Source organism: Lolium perenne, chromosome 4, assembly GCF_019359855.2.
Source record: "Lolium perenne isolate Kyuss_39 chromosome 4, Kyuss_2.0, whole genome shotgun sequence".
In the NCBI taxonomy this organism is placed as follows: domain Eukaryota; kingdom Viridiplantae; phylum Streptophyta; class Magnoliopsida; order Poales; family Poaceae; genus Lolium; species Lolium perenne.
In genome coordinates, this window is record NC_067247.2 from 20,565,989 (window position 1) to 20,578,251 (window position 12,263).

The following is a 12,263-nucleotide window of genomic DNA, read 5'->3' on the forward strand; positions in this document are numbered from 1 at the left end:
TTGCTATTTGCGGCACTCTTTGAGGCATCTATAGCAAAGGAAAAGAGCAAGGTCCCCGTTCCTTCAGGGGACCGCGAACACAGTCAAATCTTCAAAGGACCGTGAGCCCAGTCGAATCTTCAAGGGACTGTGAGCACAGTCAAATCTTCAAAGGACCGTGAGCCCAGTCGAATCTTCAAGGGACTGTGAGCACAGTCAAATCTTCAAGGGACCGTGAGCCCAATCGAATCTTCAGGGGGCTGTGAGCACAGTCGAATCTTCAAGGGACTGTGAGCACAGTCAAATCTTCAGGGGACTGTGAGCACAGTCAAATCTTCAGGGGACTATGAGCACAGTCGAATCTTCAGGGTACCGTGAGCACAGTCAAATCTTCAAGGGACCGTGAGCACAGTCGAATCTTCAAGGGACCGTGAGCACAGTCAAATCTTCAGGGGACCGTGAGCACAGTCGAATCTTCAAGGGACTGTGAGCACAGTCAAATCTTCAAGGGACCGTGAGCACAGTCAAATCTTCAAGGGACCGTGAGCACAGCCGAATCTTCAAGGGACTGTGAGCACAGTCAAATCTTCAAAGGACCGTGAGCCCAGTCGAATCTTCAAAGGACCGTGAGCACAGTCGAATCTTCAAGGGACTGTGAGCACAGTCAAATCTTCAAAGGACCGTGAGCCCAGTCGAATCTTCAGGGGACTGTGAGCAGAGTCGAATCTTCAAGGGACGGTGAGCACAGTCAAATCTTCAGGGGACCGTGAGCACAGTCGAATCTTCAAGGGACTGTGAGCACAGTCAAATCTTCAAGGGACCGTGAGCACAGTCAAATCTTCAGGGGACTGTGAGCACAGTCGAATCTTCAAGGGACTGTGAGCACAGTCAAATCTTCAAGGGACCGTGAGCACAGCCGAATCTTCAAGGGACTGTGAGCACAGTCAAATCTTCAAAGGACCGTGAGCCCAGTCGAATCTTCAAAGGACCGTGAGCACAGTCGAATCTTCAAGGGACTGTGAGCACAGTCAAATCTTCAAAGGACCGTGAGCCCAGTCGAATCTTCAAAGGACCGTGAGCCCAGTCGAATCTTCAAGGGACTGTGAGCACAGTCAAATCTTCAAGGGACTGTGAGCACAGTCAAATCTTCAAGGGACCGTGAGCCCCGAGGTTCGTTGTAATATATGAACAAGGTTCCTGACGATGCAGTTCGGGTGTCCCGAATTACTGCAATTCTTCAAAACTTGAGTCTTCATATCTTCTAGAATTTCGGCGTGGATTCCAGCGAACCAGCGCCCAGCGAACCGGCGCTCCCGATGGGAGTAATAGTCTTCATATCTTCTAGAATTCCGGCGTGGATTCCAGCGAACCAGCGCCCAGCGAACCGGCGCTCCCGATGGGAGTAATAGTCTTCATATCTTCTTGTATTCCGGCGTGGATTCCAGTGAACCAGCGCCCAGCGAACCGGCGCTCCCGATGGGAGTAATAGTCTTCATATCTTCTAGGGTTCCAGCGAACCGGCGTTCCCGATGGAAGTAATAGCCTTCATGTCTTCTTGGGTTCCAGCGAACCGGCACTCCCGATGGGAGTAATGGTCTTCATGTCTTCTCGGGTTCCAGCGAACCGGCGCTCCCGATGGGCCAAAGGTAGTCCATGCGACGGGCGTAGCTGAAGTAATTGCGACATCCAAGATAGTCGGTGCGGCGGGCGCAGCTGAAGTAATTGCGCCATCCAAAATAGCCCATGCGGCGCCTTGGCTGACGTGGCCGATGAAGAGGACGCAGTTGATGTGGCCAATTCGCGACGGGTGAGCATCCGAATATATCGGGTCCGTAATGTTGGGTCCATGGCCGGCGAACTCCCGAGTAAGATGAGTGCGCCATGACGGGCGCGGTCGACCGAGCAGAGCAGTCGAAGCTTTGTTCCGATCTGGTCCTTGTATCGGGTGACGGAAATGTCTGAAACTAGGCTTTTGTCAAATAGACGTAGACGTATCGGGTGACCAATGCTGTGAAGGTGGAGGCGTCCGCTTGTTCTGGTACTTCTTGACGGTAATGGTCACGGATTTACTCTAGTATCCCGTCCCATGGTGTTCCTTGCCGCGATGCACTTCGCGTGCTCAGCCAAACCAAGTCTCCTTTTCGTATTTCCTTTGCTGATTCCACGCGATCAAGAAGCCAACCCAAGTCTGCCTTGTACGTACAAGGAAACTCAGGAGTGAATTTCCGATCCGATCTCTTCCACGCACTCGTACGCTGATTCCTTTTCTCTTTCTTAATTGGCCTTTCCTTTCCTTAGTATATGCTGGCAGGGTATTGGAACTTGGCTCATGATAAACGTCGAGTCTGATTTTGGCCAACGCCTGGTGTCGACTAGAATAGCTGCTCCGATTTGGATAGATTGGAAGATGCGCTCTTCTTCATATGAGATCCATTGCTCGAAGCGCACGTTTAATGGTTCATTGATGTAGATCGGGCGCGCCGCCACCTGCTTGTTAATATAGATCGGCGGACGCGATCAAGGCTTTGAGGATCTCGCCCGGATGACAAAATCCAGCGTCGCGATTCCCACAGACGACGCCAATTGTCGAGGCGGTTCCTCGGCAATGCCCACCATGAGGGGCTTGGGTTTTTAGAGAAAGGCGACGACGGAAGTTCCGGGAGCGAGGCGGTACACGACGTACCCAGGTTCACGCCCCCGCGGTGGAGGGTCGCTACGTCCTGCTAGCAATCCACTATATGAATATATGTATACAGGGGTCGGCATAGGCGGAGTTGTTGGATCTAGTCTAGTTCTAATCCGCGGATTGCGGTGTCTAGGCGTGTTGCCTCTAAAATTATGTTTTTGATTGTGTATGTCCCTAAGGGGTGCCCCTGCCTGGCTTTATATATCAGCCAAGCTAGGGTTTACAAGAGTCCTAGTAGGATTCGTATTGGAGGCTTCTTTCCTTGTAGTCCAAGTTGAGGCGCGTGCAGGTCCAGCTTGTCGAGTCCTTGTGCTGGTCCAGCTTCATAGTTTGCATCGGGTATGGCAATGTCGAGTACCCGAAGGGTTATGCCCACGTCAGCGGCAATGCGAAATAAAAGGCAGAATCTGTCAAAAACAGAACAGTCCGTAAAGACGAATTTTTCAGGGGAACTTAACTTGCTCAAACGGAAAAACTCAAAACTAATGAAAGTTGCGTACATATCTGAGGATCACGCATGTAAATTTGCAGATTTTTTTGATTTTTTTACAGAGAGATCTGCGCGAATTCGTGACAGACAGCAATTCTATTTCTGCGCAGCAATCCAAATCTAGCATCAACTTTAACATAGAGACTTTACTTGGCACAAAAACATGATAAGGAGAGGTTGATACAGTAGTAAACAACTTCCAAGACTCAACAATACAGTAAATAAAATGAAACATGGGTTATCTCTCAAGAAGTACTTTTCTTTAACGCCTTTCAGCTAGGCGCATAAAGTGCAAATCAAGTAACATCAAGAGATGAAGCATCAACATCATAACTTGTTCTAATAATAGAATCAAAAGGCAACTTCATTCTCTTTCTAGGGAAGTGTTCCGTACCTTTCTTGAGAGGAAATTGATACTTAATATTACCTTCCTTCATATCAATAACAGCACCAACAGTTCGAAGAAAAGGTCTTCCCAACACAATAGGACAAGATGCATTGCATTCAATATCCAAGACAACAAAATCAACGGGGACAAGGTTATTATTAACCGTAATGCGCACATTATCAATCCTCCCCAAAGGTTTCTTTTTAACATTATCGGCAAGATTAACATCCAAATAACAATTTTTCAATGGTGGCAAGTCAAGCATATCATAAATCTTTTTAGGCATAACAGAAATACTTGCACCAAGATCACATAAAGCATTACATTCAAAATCATTGAATTTCATCTTAATGATGGGCTCCCAACCATCTTCCAACTTCCTAGGAATAGAAGCTTCAAGTTTTAATTTCTCTTCCCTAGCTTTAATGAGAGCATTTGTAATATGTTTTGTAAAGGCTAAATTTATAGCACTAGGACTTCTAGCAAGTTTTTGTAAGAACTTTATAACTTCAGTAATATGACAATCATCAAAATCTAAACCATTATGTTCTACAGCAATGGAATCATTGTCACCAATATTTTGAAAATTTTTAGCAGTTTTATCACAAGCAGTTTCAGCAGTTTCAGGCAATTTTGCGCGCTTTGCACTAGGAGCAGAAACATTGCCAACACCAATTATTTTACCATTGATAGTAGGAGGTGTAGCAACATGTGAAGAATCAACATTACTAGTGGTGGTAATAGTCCAAACTTTAGTTATATTATTCTCTTTAGCAAGTTTTTCTTTTTCTTCTCTATCCCACCTAGCATGCAATTCAGCCAACATTCTAATATTATCATTAATTCGAACTTGGATGGAATTTGCTGTAGCAGAAAATTTTGTATCATTATCCTCAGGTTTAGCAGCCATTTTATTAATTAAAGAAGATTGTGATTCAGACATATATGAGATTCGATTTTCAGCATTTGTAAGTTTAATTTGCAAACCAGAAATTTTTACATTCAAATTTTCAAGTTGATTTCCTATATTTTTCAACAAGGCAGATTGTTCATTCATAGTTTTAGTAAATAATTGATTTTGCTCATATTGCGATTGCATAAAGCTCTTAGTAGTTCTTTCAATTTCCAATATCTTTTCCTCATTAGGCAAAACAGATCTACCATAATAATTACCATAACCACTGATGACGCGTAAAGCACACGCTCGTTGGGAACCCCAAGTGGAAGGTGTGATGCGTACAACAGCAAGTTTCCCTCAGTAAGAAACCAAGGTTTATCGAACCAGTAGGAGCCAAGAAGCACGTTGAAGGTTGATGGCTGCGGGATGTAGTGCGGCGCAACACCAGGGATTCCAGCGCCAACGTGGAACCTGCACAACACAACCAAAGTACTTTGCCCCAACGAAACAGTGAGGTTGTCAATCTCACCGGCTTGCTGTAACAAAGGATTAACCGTATTGTGTGGAAGATGATTGTTTGCAGAAAACAGTAAAACAAGTATTGCAGTAGATTGTATTTCAGTAAAGAGAATTGGACCGGGGTCCACAGTTCACTAGAGGTGTCTCTCCCATAAGATAAAAGCATGTTGGGTGAACAAATTACAGTCGGGCAATTGACAAATAGAGAGGGCACCGCAATGCACATACATGACATGGTAAATATAGTGAGATTTAATTGGGCATTACGACAAAGTACATAGACCGCCATCCAACTGCATCTATGCCTAAAAAGTCCACCTTCAGGTTATCATCCGAACCCCCTCCGGTATTAAGTTGCAAACAACAGACAATTGCATTAAGTATGGTGCGTAATGTAATCAATAACTACATCCTCGGACATAGCATCAATGTTTTATCCCTAGTGGCAACAGCACAACACAACCTTAGAACTTTCTCACATCCTTTGTCCCTGTATCAATGCAGGCATGAACCCACTATCGAGCATAAATACTCCCTCTTGGAGTTAAGAGTAAAAACTTGGCCAGAGCCTCTACTAATAACGGAGAGCATGCAAGATCATAAACAACACATAAGCATCAGATTGATAATCACCATAACATAGTATTCTCTATCCATCGGATCCCGACAAACACAACATATAGAATTACAGATAGATGATCTTGATCATGTTAGGCAGCTCACAAGATCCAACAATGAAGCACATAAGGAGAAGACAACCATCTAGCTACTGCTATGGACCCATAGTCCAGGGGTGAACTACTCACTCATCACTCCGGAGGCGACCATGGCGGTGTAGAGTCCTCCGGGAGATGAATCCCCTCTCCGGCAGGGTGCCGGAGGCGATCTCCTGAATCCCCCGAGATGGGATTGGCGGCGGCTGCGTCTCTGGAAGGTTTTCCGTATCATGGCTCTCGGACCGGGGTTTCGCGAGGGAGGCTTTATGTAGGCGGACGGGTAGGTCAAGCGGCGGCACGCGGGCCCCACACCACCGGGCCGCGCGGCCAAGGGGGCCGCGCCGCCTAGGGTGTGGCCCCTCGTGGCCCCTCTTCGTCTCGTCTTCGGACTTCGGAAGCTTCGTGGCGAAATAGGACCCCGGGCGTTGATTTCGTCCAATTCCGAGAATATTTCCTTACTAGGATTTCTGAAACCAAAAACAGAAAACAAAGAATCGGCTCTTCGGCATCTTGTTAATAGGTTAGTTCCAGAAAATGCATAAATATGACATATAATGTGCATATAACATGTAGATAACATCAATAATGTGGCATGGAACATAAGAAATTATCGATATGTTGGAGACGTATCAGCATCCCCAAGCTTAGTTCTGCTCGTCCCGAGCAGGTAAAACGATAACAAAGATAATTTCTGAAGTGACATGCCATCATAATCTTGATCATACTATTTGTAAAGCATATGTAATGAATGCAGCGATCAAAACAATGGTAATGACATGAGTAAACAGGTGAATCATAAAGCAAAGACTTTTCATGAATAGTACTTCAAGACAAGCATCAATAAGTCTTGCATAAGAGTTAACTCATAAAGCAATAAATCAAAGTAAAGGTATTGAAGCAACACAAAGGAAGATTAAGTTTCAGCGGTTGCTTTCAACTTATAACATGTATATCTCATGGATATTGTCAACATAGAATAATATAACAAGTGCAATATGCAAGTATGTAGGAATCAATGCACAGTTCACACAAGTGTTTGCTTCTTTGAGGTGGAAAGAGATAGGTGAACTGACTCAACAATAAAAGTAAAAGAATGGTCCTTCAAAGAGGAAAGCATCGATTGCTATATTTGTGCTAGAGCTTTTATTTTGAAAACATGAAACAATTTTGTCAACGGTAGTAATAAAGCATATGAGTTATGTAAATTATATCTTACAAGTTGCAAGCCTCATGCATAGTATACTAATAGTGCCCGCACCTTGTCCTAATTAGCTTGGACTACCGGATCATCACAATGCACATGTTTTAACCAAGTGTCACAATGGGGTACCTCCATGCCGCCTGTACAAGGGTCTAAGGAGAAAGTTCGCATTGGATTTCTCGCTTTTGATCATTCTTCAACTTAGACACCCATACCGGGACAACATGAACAACAGATAATGGACTCCTCTTTAATGCATAAGCATGTAACAACAATTATTATTCTCACTGGAGATTGAGGATATGTGTCCAAAACTGAAACTTCCACCATGATTCATGGCTTTAGTTAGCGGCCCAATGTTCTTCTCTAACAATATGCATGCTTAACCATATGGTGGTAGATCTCCCTTACTTCAGACAAGACGAACATGCATAGCAACTCACATGATATTCAACAAAGAGTAGTTGATGGCGTCCCCAGGAACATGGTTATCGCACAATGATACGTCTCCAACGTATCGATAATTTCTTGTGTTCCATGCCACATTATTGATGTTATCTACATGTTATATGCACACTTTATGTCATATTCGTGCATTTTCTGGAACTAACCTATTAACAAGATGCCGAAGTGCCAGTTCCTGTTTTCTGCTGTTTTTGGTTTCAGAAATCCTAGTAACGAAATATTCTCGAAATCGGACGAAATCAACGCCCAGGTTCCTATTTTACCCGGAAGCATCCAGAACACACGAGAACCGCCAGAGAAGGGGGGCAGGGCCACCACACCACACCCCGGCGCGGCCAAGGGGGGGGGCGCCCCCCTAGGGTGTGGGCCCCCCAGAAGCCCTCCTGCGCCGCCTCTCCGCCTATATAAAGCCCCTGACCTAAAAACCTCGGGGCGTTCGACGAAAACCACAGAAACCTTCCAGAGCCGCCGCCATCGCGAAGCCAAGATCTGGGGGACAGGAGTCTCTGTTCCGGCACCCTGCCGGAGCGGGGAAGTGCCCCCGGAAGGCTTCTCCATCGACACCGCTGCCATCTCCACCGCCATCTTCATCACCGCTGCTGCTCCCATGAGGAGGGAGTAGTTCTCCATCGAGGCTCGGGGCTGTACCGGTAGCTATGTGGTTCATCTCTCTCCTATGTGCTTCAATACAATAATCTCATGAGCTGCCTTACATGATTGAGATTCATATGATGATGCTTGTAATCTAGATGTCATTATGCTAGTCAAGTGAGTTTTACTTATGTGATCTCCGGAGACTCCTCGTCCCACGTGTGTAAAGGTGACAGTGTGTGCACCGTGTGGGTCTCTTAGGCCATATTTCACAGAATACTTATTCACTATTGAATGGCATAGTGAGGTGCTTATTTATATCTCTTTATGATTGCAATGTGTTTGTATCACAATTTATCTATGTGCTACTCTAGTGATGTGTTATTAAAGTAGTTTTATTCCTCCTGCACGTGTGCAAAGGTGACAGTGTGTGCACCGTGTTAGTACTTGGTTTATGCTATGATCATGATCTCTTGTAGATTGCGAAGTTAACTATTGCTATGATAATATTGATGTGATCTATTCCTCCTACATATGCATGAAGGTGACAGTGTGCATGCTATGCTAGTACTTGGTTTAGTCTTTCGATCTATCTTACACTAAAGGTTACTAAAATATGAGCATTATTGTGGAGCTTGTTAACTCCGGCATTGAGGGTTCGTGTAATCCTACGCAATGTGTTCATCATCCAACAAAAGTGTAGAGTATGCATTTATCTATTCTGTTATGTGATCAATGTTGAGAGTGTCCACTAGTGAAAGTCTATTCCCTAGGCCTTGTTCCTAAATACTGCTATCGCTGCTTGTTTACTGTTTTACTGTGTTACTACTGCTGCATTACTACTGCTTGTTTACTGTTCTGGGCAAAGCACTTTTCTGGTGTCATTGCCGTTGCTACTGCTTATTCATACCACCTGTATTTCACTATCTCTTCGCCGAACTAGTGCACCTATTAGGTGTGTTGGGGACACAAGAGACTTCTTGCTTTGTGGTTGCAGGGTTGCATGAGAGGGATATCTTTGACCTCTTCCTCCCTGAGTTCGATAAACCTTGGGTATCCACTTAAGGGAAACTTGCTGCTGTTCTACAAACCTCTGCTCTTGGAGGCCCAACACTGTCTACAAGAATAGAAGCTCCCGTAGACATCAAGCACTTTTCTGGCGCCGTTGCCGGGGAGGAAAGGTAAAAAGGCACTCATACTACGGTCCTAGGTAAAGTATTTTTCCGGCGCCGTTGTGTGTGTGCTCAAAGCTATTTCCTTTAGATCCTGCAATTGCATCTTGTTGTTTCTTGTTTACACTAGTTTGGCATAATGTACAAGAGTGAGCTTCTTATTCTATTTCCTGATTTAAAACATGGATTGTTTGATGCGAAAATTAAAAAACCTATGAAATCTTATTTGCATGCTGGTAGTAATATTAGTATGAATGCTTTGAACACCATTGTTGATAATGATATAGAAAGTTCTAAGCTTGGGGAAGCTGGTTTTCATGATATTTTTAGTCCCCCAAGCATTGAGGAGAAAATTTTCTTTGATGATACTTTGCCTCCTATTTGTGATGATTATAATAGTGGTCTTTTGATGCCACCTACTATGGAGAGTAAATTTTGTTGTGATTATACTATGCCTCCTACACTTGATGAGAATAATAATGATAGCTACTTTGTTGAATTTGCTCCTACTACAACTAATAAAATTGATTATGCTTATGTGGAGAGTAATAATTTTATGCATGAGACTCATGATAAGAATGCTTTATGTGATAGTTATATTGTTGAGTTTGCTCATGTTGCTACTGAAAGTTATTATGAGAGAGGAAAATATGGTTGTAGAAATTTTCATGTTACTAAAATGCCTCTCTATGTGCTGAAATTTTTGAAGCTACACTTGTTTTATCTTCCTATGCTTGTTACTTTGCTCTTCATGAACTTGTTTATTTACAAGATTCCTATGCATAGGAAGCATGTTAGACTTAAATGTGTTTTGAATTTGCCTCTTGATGCTCTCTTTTGCTTCAAATACTATTTCTTGCGAGTGCATCATTAAAACTGCTGAGCCCATCTTAATGGCTAAAAAGAAAGAACTTCTTGGGAGATAACCCATGTGTTATTTTGCTACAGTACTTTGTTTTATATTTGTGTCTTGGAAGTTGTTTACTACTGTAGCAACCTCTCCTTATCTTAGTTTTGTGTTTTGTTGTGCCAAGTAAAGTCTTTGATAGTAAAGTAAGTACTAGATTTGGATTACTGCGCAGAAACAGATTTCTTTGCTGTCACGAATCTGGGTCTAATTCTCTGTAGGTAACTCAGAAAATTATGCAAATTTACGTGAGTGATCCTCAGATATGTACGCAACTTTCATTCAATTTGAGAATTTTCGTTTGAGCAAGTCTGGTGGCCTAATAAAATCCATCTTTACGGACTGTTCTGTTTTGACAGATTCTGCCTTTTATTTCGCATTGCCTCTTTTGCTATGTTGGATGAATTTCTTTGATCCATTAATGTCCAGTAGCTTTATGCAATGTCCAGAAGTGTTAAGAATGATTGTGTCACCTCTGAACATGTTAATTTTTATTGTCCACTAACCCTCTAATGAGTTGTTTCGAGTTTGGTGTGGAGGAAGTTTTCAAGGGTCAAGAGAGGAGGATGATATACTACGATCAAGGAGAGTGAAAGCTCTAAGCTTGGGGATGCACCCGGTGGTTCACCCCTGCATATATCAAGAAGACTCAAGCGTCTAAGCTTGGGGATGCCCAAGGCATCCCCTTCTTCATCGACAACATTATCAGGTTCCTCTCTTGAAACTATATTTTTATTCGGTCACATCTTATGTGCTTTACTTGGAGCGTCTGTGTGCTTTTGTTTTTGTTTTTGTTTGAATAAATTGGATTACATCATGCTTGTGTGGGAGAGAGACACGCTCCGCTGGTTCGTATGAACACATGTGTTCTTAGCTCATAATATTCATGGCGAAGTTTCCTCTTCGTTAAATTGTTATATGGTTGGAATTGGAAAATGATACATGTAGTAATTGCTATAAATGTCTTGGGTAATGTGATACTTGGCAATTGTTGTGCTCATGTTTAAGCTCTTTCATCATATGCTTTGCACCCATTAATGAAGAAATACATAGAGCATGCTAAAATTTGGTTTGCATATTTGGTTTCTCTAAGGTCTAGATAATTTCTAGTATTGAGTTTGAATAACAAGGAAGACGGTGTAGAGTCTTATAATGTTTTCAATATGTCTTTTATGTGAGTTTTGCTGCACCGGTTCATCCTTGTGTTTGTTTCAAATAAGCCTTGCTAGCCTAAACCTTGTATCGAGAGGGAATACTTCTCATGCATCCAAAATACTTGAGCCAACCACTATGCCATTTGTGTCCACCACACCTACCTATACTACATGGTATTTTCCCGCCATTCCAAAGTAAATTGCTTGAGTGCTACCTTTAAAATTCCATCATTCACCTTTGCAATATATAGCTCATGGGACAAATAGCTTAAAAACTATTGTGGTATTGAATATGTACTTATGCACTTTATCTCTTATTAAGTTGCTTGTTGTGCGATAACCATGTTTCTGGGGACGCCATCAACTACTCTTTGTTGAATTTCATGTGAGTTGCTATGCATGTTCGTCTTGTCTGAAGTAAGAGAGATCTACCACCTTATGGTTAAGCATGCATATTGTTAGAGAAGAACATTGGGCCGCTAACTAAAGCCATGATCCATGGTGGAAGTTTCAGTTTTGGACAAAATCCTCAATCTCATATGAGAAAATTATTAATTGTTGTTACATGCTTATGCATAAAAGAGGAGTCCATTATCTGTTGTCTATGTTGTCCCGGTATGGATGTCTAAGTTGAGAATAATCAATAGCGAGAAATCCAATGCGAACTTTCTCCTTAGACCTTTGTACAGGCGGCATAGAGGTACCCCTTTGTGACACTTGGTTAAAACATGTGCATTGTGATGATCCGGTAGTCCAAGCTAATTAGGACAAGGTGCGGGCACTATTGGTACACTATGCATGAGGCTTGCAACTTATAAGATATAATTTACATGATGCATATGCTTTATTACTACCGTTGACAAAATTGTTTCATGTTTTCAAAATCAATAGCTCTAGCACAAATATAGCAATCGATGCTTTTCCTCTACTTTCATTGTTGAGTCAGTTCACCTATTTCTCTCCATCTCAAGAAGCAAACACTTGTGTGAACTGTGCATTGATTCTTACATATTTGCATATTGCATTTGTTATATTGCTTTGCATTGACAATTATCCATGAGATATACATGTTACAAGTTGAAAGCAACCGCTGAAAC